A 13,852-nucleotide genomic window follows, 5' to 3' on the forward strand; every position below is an offset into this window, starting at 1 on the left:
GGCGACAACGACTCTTACGTATTGGGTCGGTACGACCTTTTGATTTAAGCTGGCGACACTGGCTCTTACGCATTAGGCCGGTAGGACCTTTTGATTTAAGCTTGCGATAGTGGCTCTTATGAATTGGGTCAATACAACCTTTTGATTTAAGTTGTTGATAGTGGATCTTACGCATTGGGTAAGTACGACCTTTAATATAGGCTTTATTTTCCCCTTGTTAAAGACTTTTTGAAATTTTTGTGTTCGTCTAACTCTTTGATGGTTCGATAAGGACCTTGATTGTGAGTCATTATGTGATGAGCACCTCGGGAGGTTTCACTAATGGCTAAATTGTTTCCAAGGCTTTTGGAGCTGATATGATCGAAACTCTTTTGCTTATGCCGAGGTGCTCATTTACAGATTGAGCGGGCCTTGCTTGAGGTCTTACAGATTCTTCGTACAAGTGTGATTCATGGCTTTCTTGAGGTCTTATAGATTCTTGGTACAAGTGTGATTCATGCCTAGCTTAAGGTCTTTCAGTTTTTGTGTTTCCTTTTGGAGGTCTTATGAGCTCGATGTTGCCCGCACGGTGCCTTATGGCCTCAAGTTTTTGACATCTCGATGGGTGACAGTCGGCGATAATCCACGATATATCAAGTGCTTTTTTGGCCATGGAGCCGTTCTTTGTGAAATTTGATGTTGCCCTGTTGAAGGCTTACGAGCTCGAAGTTTTCCGGCCCGGAGGTCTTACAGCTTCGAGCGGCTCTGGGGCCATTTCTTGTAAAAATAGCAAACTTCTTTGAAGCGCAGAGTGTTTTGATGGTAAAAATCAAAAAATATTCGTTGATTACTTGGTACAAGTATACATAGTCTTCCCCGCTGAGGGTTCGATTGTTCTATGCCGACACGGTTCTTTCGACCGTTTGGCCCGATACATCATTTTTCTATTGAGACACTCTTTAGCTCGTCTTGATTTCTCTGGGGAGATGACCTCCCAGGAGAATGCCCCCCAGTATTCGAGGTTGATTGAAGAGAAGCCTTGAATACTTATTGAGTTCTCCATAGGTAGCATATAGATGTTGCCTCATTAAAAACCTTGCCGATAAAACCCTTCTTGGGATAAAATCCAATCGAAGGAAAAGAGTGCAACGCATGCTTTAAAACCTAAGGTCTTCAAGCCGGAAGGTACTTCGATTCTTCTAACTGGACGCTTGCACACAAGTTAGTGTAGTACGTAAATAAAAAAGGGAGGTGGTTATACCTTAGTTGTGATGGCATTTCGAGCATCTATTTGCTTCCACTGCTTGCCCCGAAGACGCGGTACAGTCCCTTGTTCGTTAACTCAAGTGCACCCGAGGATGTAGCTTGTGATTGCTACTTCGTTGTTTATTTATCTTTTGGCTCATTTGATGCTGAAGGTGCTGATGTCGGTGCCACATCGTGCACTGCAAACATCTTTCTTGCAGCGTGCTGCTCCCTTTATACCATTTTATGCCATCATTTGTTGGAAACTTCATCATCTGATGAATGGTCGATGGTACTGCTCTTATGCCGTGTATCCATGTCCTTCCGAACAAGGCATTGTATCTCATATCTCCTTTGATGACAAGAAACTTGAAGTTTTGGGTTGTGCCGGCCACATTGACCGGGAGGGTAATTTCCCCTTTTGTTTTCTCGCTCGCCATATTGAATCCGTTGAGGACTCGAGAAGCAGGAACAATCTGGTAGAGCAGTCCGAGCTACTCTACCACCCTCGATTTGATCGGCCGAGCTACCTTGATCCACAAGTATGCGTTTAATTTTAAATGTATTCACAAGAAAAGAAATTACCATTGTGTCATTATAAGGCTGAGATAGGGTCTCAATGTCCTCGTCGCTGAACGTAAGAGCGTCCTCAGGTATGTAACCTCGAGTTTGCTTTTCCTTAGTAATGGATATTTTTATTCTTTTGATAGTGGGTTCCTTTGGGATGTCGACTCCCCCAACAATCATGTGGATGACATGTTGTGGTTCTTCTGTTTCATTTTCCTATTCGCCTTTCTTTCCTGAAATTGATTTTTGGCTCGGTTGCTGAGGAACTATCGAAGGTTCCCTTTGATAATTAGTCGGGCTACTTCTTCTCAGAGCTGTCTGCAATCTTTGGTCCTATAACCATGTGTGTCATGGAATTCGCACACCAGGTTAGGGTTCCTCTACGATGGATCTGACTGTACGGGCCTTGGCCACCTGGTGTCTTTGATTTTACCTACGACTGATATGATGTCCGAAACATTGATGTCGAAGTTGTACTCAGATAACTGGGGTGCCTCAGTCAGCCCTGTGTATCTATTGAATCTGGCTCTGTTTATGAGTCCCCGAGAATTATGACCTCGATTTGTCCTTTGGTCGTTTCGGGGTATGTTACGCCTTGGGGCGTTTCTTCGATCATCAGTGTATGGTTGGTACCTTTCCTTATTTTACTTTGGCTCCTTTGCCAGGAGCCTGCTAGGATATACTAAACCCCATGGGGCTCCCAGTTGGTCGTCCTCGACCCTAATCTTCAACTGATATCGGTTGTGGACATCCGACCAAGTCACGATAGGATATTCAACCAAGTTCTGCTTTAGTTGCTTTGAAGCTACCGAGCTTCATTCTCTCAAACCCTAGGTGAAGGCCTGCACTGCCCAATTATCAGAGACTGGTGGTAATTCCATTATCTCAATTTGGAAGCGAGACACAAACTCCCGGAACATCTTATTTTTTCTTTGTTTGATTTTGAAGACGTCGGACTTCCTTGTAGCAACCTTGATGGCACCGACATGTGCCTTTATAAAAGAATCTGCCAGCATGGCAAATGAGTCTATCGAATTTGGGGATAGGTTGTGATACCACATTATGGACCCTTTTGAAAGTGTTTCTCCGAATTTCTTTAACAGGACAGATTCAATCTCATCGTCCTTCAGGTCATTTCCCTTTACGGCACAAGTGTAAGCAGCGACGTGCTCGTTGGGATCCAAGGTTCCATTGTACTTTGGGAGATCGGGCATTTTGAATTTCTTCAGGATGGGCTTCGGAGCCACACTTGATGGGAATGGCTTTTGTACGAATTTCTTTGAATCAACACCCTTCAGGATTGGGGGTGCACCTGGGATCTGATCGACCCTTGAATTGTAGGTTTCTACCTTTTTGTCATTGGCTTCTATTTTCTTTTCACCCGATTCAATCCTCTTTGTGAGGTCCTTGAGCATCTTTATAATAGAGGGGTCAGTTGCTGACCCATTGTTGCTTGATCTTTCTGGTACCTACTCGGCCCGAGGAGCCGTTTCCGGTGCTGCTGTGCTTGGAGTTTTTTGCTAGCTTTGCATTTGAGCAATTGCCAGCTGTTGTGCCTCTAACATCTCAAAAATAACGTGAAGGCTAACCTTTTGTCCCTCCCGAGCTAGTGTTTTCTGAGCTTTTTATTGGTTTTCTTGGCGTATACTCCTGTTAGTATGTGAGCTTATATCGATGTGTTGGGCATTGCTTGAGACCACGTCCACAAGAATTGGTTCCAATGTATCCTCAGGGTTTCGTGGTGGTACACCGATACCTGGAACATCTACACCATTCTCTCCATGGTCTTCAAGACCGTTGTTTTCATGTGCATTCACTGAGTTAGACATTTTGACCTGAAATCAAAGATTCTTGGGCAAGAAAAAGTGTAAAGAATAACTTTTGTTTTCACTAAACCAGCATGAAAACAATCACTATTATTTTTAGCCCTACGGTGGGCGCCAAACTGTTTACCTCGAAAATGGTAATTAAAATTAGATTTGATTTTGTGGTTTTAAAAGTATATGATTTATTTTTATGCTAGTTGTTAGGCAGTAGATGCTAAGTGTGACACCAGAAAATAAAATGAGAGATTGAAGGTCGAACTCTGTACAAACCGAGTAGACGAGAATCAGGGACTCGAGCGAGCCTATACTAGGCCACGAGGTCGTGCTAAGCATCAGGTTGTGGGTAGACGATGAAGGACTAAGAGTTCCAAAAGCTTTAATGAGGGCTCTATATGATCAATGACGAGTAATAAATGAAGAACAATCAATGAAACACAATAAATGTAAGAAATAATTCAAAGGAAAGACAATAGAGAGTGTTTAAGTTAGAGAGCAAAGAATGTTCTTGTTCTTGTATTGAATATCATGTGTGAAAAAATAATAAGGGTCCCCTTTATATAGGAGGGGGAATCCCGACATAGTACATATGCATTTATTACAAAGATAAACGGCTGGTACAACCATTAAATGCCACGGTACGGACTTGTACTATTCTTATAGACTTGGTCAGCTCTAACCACTCACCTTGGGAAATTCCCACCCGTTCATCATAGCCTCTGATTTGTACTGCCCCGAGGTCGAGCTGTGCCTCGAGCCTTCTGTTTCATCAAACCTCGAGCTATGCCTCGAGCTTTCTGGCAGCGAGCTATGGAATGCCATGATATTCCCAAAATCATACTCTCCAATTTTAGCCGTATACAGAAGCAAAACGACCGGACGGGTCGTTACATTCTCCACCTCTTAAACAAATGTTCGTCCTCGAATGGGTTTAATTTCATACCTAAAGTGCCTAATAAGTGTGGATATCTGCTCCACATGTCCTCCTTAGACTCTTAGGTCGCCTCCTCGACTGGTTGTCCCCTCCACTGAACCTTTACCATGGAAATCCTCTTGGATATCAACTGGCAATCATGTCTATCAACAATAGCAACTGGCTCCTACTCATAACCCAAGCTCTCATTTAGCTAAATAGTACCAATGTCTAACACATGAGACAAGTCGGCGTGATACCTCTGAAGCATAGACACGTGAAAAACTGGATGAACCCCAGAGAGGCTGGGAGGTAAAGCAATCTCATAAGCAACCTCTCCAACTCGCCTCAACACCTCAAATGGGCCTATAGACCTTGGGCTCAACTTGCCCTTCTTCCTGAATCTCATAATACCCTTCATCGGCGAGACATTCAAGAGAACCTTCTCGCCGACCATAAATGATACATCACGCGCCTTCTAATCCGGGTAACTCTTCTGTCTGGACTGTGCTGTGCAAAGTCGCTCCTGAATCACCCTTACCTTTTCCAAGGCATAATTTACCATATCGTACTATATAACCTAGCCTCGCCGGGCTCAAACCACCCGATAGGAGAACGAAATCGCCGACCATATAAAGCCTCAAATGGAGACATCTCGATGTTGGACTGATAACTGTTGTTGTAAGCAAACTCGACCAAAGGCAAGAACTGATCCCACTGTCCTCCAAAGTCAATCACACATGCTCTTAGCATGTCCTCCAGTATCTAAACTGTCTGCTCTGACTGCCCGTCGGTCTGAGGATGAAATGATGTGCTGAGCTCTACACGGGTCCCCAACTCACTCTATACAACCCTTCAGAGTGTGAAGTGAACTGAGGGCTTCTATCTGATATGATGGAATCTAGCACACCGTGCAACCGAACTATCTCCCGAATATAAATCTGGGCGAACTTCTCTGAAGTATATGTAGTCAAAATCAGAATGAAGTGTGCCTACTTGGTCAACCTGTCGACAATGACCCAAACTACATCAAACTTCTGCAAAGTCTGCGGCAACCCAACTACGAAGTCCATATTAATGTTCTCCCATTTCCACTCAGGTATAGTCATCTACTGAAGTAGGCCACCTGGTCTCTAGTGCTCATACTTGACCTGCTGGCAAATTAGGCACCTAACTACATACCTCACTGTGTCTTTCATCATCCGCCTCCATCAATAATGATGTTTTAGGTAACGATACATATTCGTAGCACTTGGATGAATAAAATACCATGAACTATGTGCCTCATCTAGAATCCTCTCCCTCAAGCCATCGACATTAGGAACACATAAGTGACCCTGGAGTCGTAGAACACCATCCTCGCTAATATAAACCTCTTTGGCACCACCCTGTAGTACTATCTCTCTTAGAACTGCCAAATGCGGATTATCAAACTACCAAGACTTGTTCTACCTCAATAATAAAGACTGGGCAACAACACATGCAAGAACTCGGTTGGGCTCTAAAATATCCAACCTCACAAGTCTGTTAGCCAAGGACTGATTGTCCAAAGCTAGTGGCCTCTCCTCTGCTGAAATGAATGCTAAGCTACCCATACTCTCTGCCTTCCTGCTTATGGCATCCTCTATCACATTTCCCTTGCCTGGATGATAAAAAAAGGTGATGTCATAATCCTTCAGTAACTCAAGCCATCTACGTTGCCTCAGATTAAGATCTCTTTGCTTGAACAAATGGTGTAAGTTGCTTTGATTAGTGTAAACCTCACATGACACCCCATACAGATAATATCTCCATATCTAAGGAGCATGAACAATCGCGGCTAACTCTAGGTCATGCATGGGATAATTCTTCTCATGAATCTTCAGCTGACGGGAAGCATATGCAATAACTCGCCCCTCCTGTATCAATACATAACCCAAGCCAACATGTGAAGCATCACAATAAATTATGTACATCCCCGAAACGGAAGGCAACACTAGAATTGGTGCCGTGGTCAAAGGCAGGGGCGGATTTACATGGACCCAAGCGGTGTCAAGGGACACCGCTTTGTCGAAAGTTTTTACTATTTATATATAAATAAAAATAATAAGTAAAATAGAAAGACAGGATAAAATCATTAAATGTGACACTACTTGTAACAAAATAGCTTAATAGTCTAGTGGTTGACAGCTTCAAGTTTGATATAAGAGGTCTTGGGTTCGAACTCCATTGGCACCACAAAATATGTTTTGACTATTACGGGCCTATTGCTAGAAATACTGACACCGCATATAAAATATTCTGCGGACGCTACTGGTCAAAGCTCTCTTGAGCTTTTGAAAGCTCGCCTCACAATCATCGGACTAACGGAATAAAGCACCCTTTTGGATCAATCTAGTCAAAGGTGCTGCAATGGATGAAAATCCCTGCACAAACCGGCGAAAATAACCTGGTAACACCAGGAAACTCCTAATCTTAGTCACCAAAGTGGGACGTGGCTAACTCTAAACTGCCTCAATATTCTTGGGATCCACCTTAATACTCTCTCCTGATACAACCCCAAGAATGCAACACTCTAGCCAAAACTCACACTTGGAGAACTTAGCATATAGCTTTTGTTCACGCAATGCCTGAAGCACCACTCTCAAATGCTACTTGTACTCCCCCAGGATACGTGAGTAAATCAAGATGTCATCAATGAAGAAGATGACAAAAGAATCAATATAAGGCCTGAACACCCGGTTCATCAAATCTATAAATGTCGCTGGGGCATTAGTTTAGCCGAAGGACATCACTAGAAACTCATAATGGCTATATCTAGTACGAAAAGCAATCTTCGGAACATCTGAGTCCCGAATCTTCAACTGATGGTTCCCCTATCTCAAGTCGATCTTAGAAAACACTTTAGCACCCTTCAACTGGTCAAACAAATCATCGATATGCGGAATCGAGTACTTGTTCTTGATGGTAACTTTATTCAACTGGCGGTAATCAATGCATATTAGCATAGTCCCATCTTTCCTTTTCACAAATAACACTGGTGCACCCCAAGGTGATACACTTGGTCTGACAAACCGCTTTGCTAATAACCCCTGAAGTCGCACTTTCAGCTCTTTAGGAGCCATACGATACAGCGGGATCGATATAGGCTGGGTACCTGGAGCCAAATCTTTATAGAAATCAATATTGCGATCTGGCGGCATGCCCGAAACGTTAGAAGGAAACACATCGGCGAACTCCCTGACTAATAGCACTGAATCAATCATTAGAAACTCTACGGCGGTATCCTGAACCTAATCTAGATAAGCCAAATAACCCTTCTTGACCATATGTCGAGCCTTCAGAAAAGAGATAACCCAACTGTGCGTACTAATGGAGGAACCCTTCCACTTCAATCTCTGCAACTCTAGCATCGCTAAAGTAACAGTCTTGGCATGACAATTAAGGATGGCTTGATATGGGGATAACCAGTCCATACCTAGGATGAACTCAAAGTCAATCATATCAAGTAATAGAAGGTCCGCTCTAGTCACGTAACTATAGAATGTAACCACACAGGACTATTGATCTGATCCACAACCATAGAATCGCCCACATGAGTGGATACATAAACAAGAGTACCCAAAGACTCACGAAGATTATCCAGGAAATGAGCAAACAGAGATGACACATATGAATAGGTAGACCCTGGATCAAATATTATTAAAGCATCCCTACCGCAGATAAAAATAATACCAGTGATCACGGCATCTGAGGCCACTACATCTGGTTTGGCCGGAAAAGGATATAATCTAGCTGGAGCGCCGGCTGGCAGGCCTTCGCCTAGCTGAATAATAGCTGGATGACCTCCCCCTACCTGGCCTCCACCTCTAGGACCACCCCTACTAGCTTATCCCCCACCTTTAGGCGGCCGAGCAACTGGTGCTATAATTATAGGCTGATGACCCTATTGTACTGCCTTGCCCCGAAGTCTGAGGCAGGTCCTCTTTATGTGACCCGGATCTCCTCACACATAGCAACCTCTCGGTACCATAGATTGTTGTCCCGAAGTCTGACCCCGATGGCCTAAATACCCACTAGAAGAACCCCGAATGGCTGGTGGGTAGTATGAACTCTCTAGCATGGCATTGAAATAGCCACTGGAAGAACCTTGATGAACTGGTAGGCGGTAAGAACTCTCTGCCATAGCGCTAAAATAGGGTCGTGCTGGAGAACCTCGAGAAGGTGGTGGTGGTGCTTGATATGTAGGTATGCTAGGCTAACCCTCCCAAGCTGGCCTCTACCCCTAGCTGGGGCACCTCTAAACTCTCCAGAGAATTGGGTCCTCTTGTCCTGCTGCACCTACTGTTTACCCTTCTAGCGATAGCCCTCAATCCTCTGAGCAATCTCCACCACTAGCTGATAATCAGTTCCCATCTCAACCTCTCGGGCCATGCTAGCCCAAATACCGGGGTGCAACCCTACTACAAATCTTCGCTCTCTCTATGCGTCCGTAGGAAATATCATAAGTGCATGGCGAGAAAACTCAGAAAATCTTGCCTTATAGTCGGTCATAGACATCGGACCCTGCTCGAGCTACTCAAACTAGCATCGCAACTCTGCACTCTGAGAGGGTGGAATATACCTGTCCAGTAGAAGCCTTGTAAACTGATCCCAAGTCATAGGAGGAGAACTCATTGGTCTGCCAAGAAGGTAAGACTGCCACCATCTACGGGCCCTGCCCTTCAGTTTGAAAGATATGAAATCTACTCCATAGGACTCCAATATCCTTATGTTGTGTAGTTTGTCCCTGCACCGATCAATAAAGTGTTGGGGTCCTCATGTCGCTCACCCCCGAAGATAGGATGGTGTAGCCTAGTCCATCTGTCCAGTAGCTTCTATGGATCACCGTCCACAGCTGGTCTAGGCTCAGGTGCTACTGTGGCAACTGGTTAGGAACCACAATGGGCAGTGTACCCGGAGTTTGATATACGACAGCTGCGTGCCCAGGAGCCTGAGCAGTAGGGGTCTATGATCCCCCTCCTACCTGAGATATGGCTGGGTCTTGGAATAACCCAACCAGAGTCATAATGTCCATGAACAGCAGTATACGACCCATGACCTCCTGTAAGCCTGGTCCTGTCATGAAATCCACCAGGGCTGGCTCTGGAACAAGCACCTCGCCCTGCTCCTCGATGATGGGATCCTCCACCGGATCCACTGGTGGTGCTACTAGGAAGCTTTGGTGCGCCCTCGTCCCCTACCTCAGGTCGGTGCCCTCTCCCAATCTCTGCCTAGGCCTCTAGCAACGGGGGGAGCAGCTCCTCCCAGGTCTGGAACGTCCAACATATGCGTCTTCACCATCTGTGAGAGAATAGAAGAAGGAAATTTAGTATACCATCAACTGCACGATAGGAGATGAATAAAATGTAGTTTCCTAACACCCTATAGCCTCTCGAAGATAAGTACATACGTTTTTGTACCGATCCGCAAGACTCTATCGGGTCTGCCTATAACTTATGAGACCTATGTGAACCTAGTGCTCTGATACCACATTGTCATGACCCAAATTCCATTATAGGCCGTGATGGCGCCCCAACATCGTTGTTAGGCAAGCCAGCACTGTTCAACTAGTGAATTCCCGTTTTAAATGAATTAGTAAGTGATAACTTCTCCTTATTTGATAAAAAGTTTAAGAGTTTGAAATTTTACTATAAATAAATAGAAGCAATAAATACAAATCGTAATCATGTAAGTAAACCAAAATCATAAGTCTACTAGTGTGTGTGCCAAGACCTGGTGTCACAAGTATGTGGGCAGTCTAGTAGAATATTCAAAACCATACTATCCTACTGTCTGAAAAGAAATAGAAAGGAAAATAAAGACATAAGAGAGACTCCAGCTGCTGCAGGACGGCTCAAAAGGGCAACTTACCGGGAAGTCACAAACTGGGGAGTCAAGTCTACGCGCCGGATTGATGGGCAGATGCACTTGCTTAAAATCTTGTACAATCAAGTACAGAAGTGTAGCATGAGTACATAAAAATATGTACCCAGTAAGCATCTCTTCTAACCTCGAAGAAGTAGTGACGAGGGGTCGACTCCGACACTTACTAGGGCCAACAATATAATAATATTAAGTTCCAATTTTTAAATCATAATGTATGCAGATAACAACAAGCTGAAACAAGAATAATAACTGGAAAATCCTTCCATCATATTTAAGAAGTTAAGGCACTTTCTTTATTTGAAACAAGTGACCTTTCAAGCAACAAATCATACAAACTATAAAGAGTTCCAGTTCTATTATCACACACAAATGCAATCATGGACATTCGGGCCGATCCAACATAAAAGTAAATTGTGCACTGCCGAGGGTCGAATGGTGCAAACCATAAATGCATCTATTCGCCCTACTCGCGAATCATACATGCGATGCGGCCAAAACATAACCCCACTCGCGAATCATACACGCGACACGGTCAAACATAATTTTATCATTTAAATCATAACTCTTTCTTGATTCTTTTAAAAAATGAAGACAATTCAACTTGAAGCCCTTAAATCCATAAAAAATTTCAATTTAATTCCTTTCGTTCACATATAATCAAATAATGGTGTCCATAAAGCATGGAGTAAACCTAAAACTACCCGGACATAACAGAAATAGTACTTACGTACGGACTCTCGTCATTTCGTGCGTACGTAGCACCCACGAGTAACACATATAAATTAAGTTCACATATGGGGAAATTTCCCTCTTAAAAAGTTAGAAAAGGGACTTACCTTTCTTCAAAGCCTATTTCCAAACTCAAGAATGCGCTCAAACCCTCAAATCGGAGCCGAACAATCCGAAATTATCCAAATAGTGTAAAAACCAATCATTATAGGTTCAAAAGTTCATATTCTAACTATCAAAGTTGTTACCCAACCCCAAAGTCAAGATTCCTAAAATTTACCCCCAGGCCCACGTGCCCGGATTTCGAAAATTTTCAAAGGAAGTTGTTACCCATAACTTAAGGAACATAAATGTATGATTGTCACTAAGTTTTGTGGTCAATTTCGTGGTAAAAATCTCATTCTTGTCAAACCCTAGGTTTTTCCTCTAAACCCATGATTTTCACAATTTATACATGTTATGCTACCCATAATCTAAGTACTTAACTCACATATGGTAGAAATTACTTACCTCCAAAAGCTAGATGAATATCCCTCTCAAGAAGCTCCAAAAATCGCCAACGTTGGAGTGAAAATGAGTCAAAATGCCTAAGTCCGGTATTAAATGAAGTGCACTGGCTCAAACTTTTCTGCACATGTGATCACTGGGCCACATCTGCGCCCCCGCTTCTGCAGACAAGGGTCCACTTCTACGGACAAGGGTTCGCTTCTGCGGAAATGGGCTGGGTTGGCTGGCATCGCACCTACGTACGGGCTCCCACTCCTGCGACCCCGCTTCTGTGCCACTTGGGGTGCCCTTTCTTGGCCGCTTTTGTCGTGCTTGGCCTACACCTGCGAGCTCACACCTGCGGCTGACCAACCGCAGGTGCGTTTATGATAGCAATTGGAGCTTCAGCTTTTGCTCTAACTTTCAACTTGGTCCGGGCCTCATCCGATTGATGCTCGGGCCCCCCAGAGCCCCGCCCGAACATACCAACACGTTTGGAATTATAAAACAAACTTGCTCAAACTCTCGGAACGTTCGAAACAACATTAAAACTAAGAATCACGCCCTAAAACATATTGAATCAAACTTATGAACTTCAAGTTCTTCAATTTACTTCGTATGTGCTCAAACGTACTTATAATACTCGGAATGACACCAAATTTTGTGTGCAAGTCTTAAATAATAGAACGAAACTATTCCCGATCTCAGATCTTTGTTTAGACCTCGATATCACCAAAGCCTGCTCCAAACCAAATTTAAAGGACTTCTAAAAATCTTCAAGAACCAACTTTCACTATTAGGTGCCAAAATGCTCCCAAGTCATCAAAAATTCAATCTAGGAATACGCCCAAGTTCGAAATCATCATACGAACCTATTGGAATCGTCAAATCCCGATTCTGAGTTTGTTTATTCAAAATGTTGACTCAAGTCAAACTTGGCCTTTCAGGCTAACCTTAAGGAACCTAGTATTCCGATTTCAACCCAAACTCTTCAAAATCCAGACCAACCAACCCCGAAAGTCATAAATTAGTAAAAGCAAGTACAGTAAGTCTTATTCAGGGGAACGAGGTTCTAGAAAGCAAAATAAATGGTCGGGTCGTTACATTCTCCACCTCTTAAACAAATAGTCATCCTCGAACGAGTTTAGATTCATACCTGAAGTGCTAAATTAGTGTGGGTATCCACTCCGCATGTCCTCCTCCGACTCCTAGGTCACCTCATCGATTAGTTGGCCCCTCCACTGAACCTTTACCGCAGAAATCCTCTTGGATCTCAACTGGCGATCATGTCGATCAACAATTGCAACTGGCTCCTCTTCATAATCCAAGCTCTCATTTAGCGGAATAGTACTGAAGTCTAACACATAAGATAAGTCGGCGTGATACCTCCGAAGCATAGATACGTGAAAAACTGGATGAACCCCGAAGAGGCTGGGAGGTAAAGCAAGCTCATAAGCAACCCCCCAACTCGCCTCAACACCACAAATGGGCCTATAAACCTTGGGCTCAACTTGCCGTTCTTCCCGAATCTCATAATACCCTTTATCGGTGAGACTTTCCAGAGAACCTTCTGGTTGTCCATAAATGATACATAAATCGCCTTCTGATATGCGTAACTCTTCTGTCTAGACTGTGCTATGCGAAGTCGCTCCTGAATCACCCGTACCTTTTCCAAGGCATCCTTTACCAGATCAGTACCACATAACCTAGCCTTACCGGGCTCAAACCACCCGATGGTAGAACAACATCGTCAACCATGTAAAGCCTCAAATGGATCCATCTCGATGTAGGACTAATAACTGTTATTGTAAGCAAACTCGTCCAAAGGCAAGAACTGATCCCACTATCCTCCAAAGTCAATCACACATGCTTTTAGCATGTCCTCTAGTATCTGAATTGTCCACTCCGACTACCTATCAGTGTGAGGATGAAATGTTGTGCTGAGCTCTACACGGGTCCCCAACTCACTTTGTACAACCCTCCAAAAATATGAAGTGAACTGAGGGCCTCTATCTGATATGATGGAAACATGCACACCGTGCCATCGAAATATCTCCCGAATATAAATCTAGGCCAACTTCTCTGAAGTATATGTAGTCACAATCGGAATGAAGTGTGCCGACTTGGTCAACCTGTTGACAATGACCCAATCTGCATCAAACTTCCACAAAGTCCGCGACAACCTAACTACGAAGTCCATATT

Source organism: Nicotiana sylvestris, chromosome 1, assembly GCF_000393655.2.
Source record: "Nicotiana sylvestris chromosome 1, ASM39365v2, whole genome shotgun sequence".
NCBI lineage: Eukaryota > Viridiplantae > Streptophyta > Magnoliopsida > Solanales > Solanaceae > Nicotiana > Nicotiana sylvestris.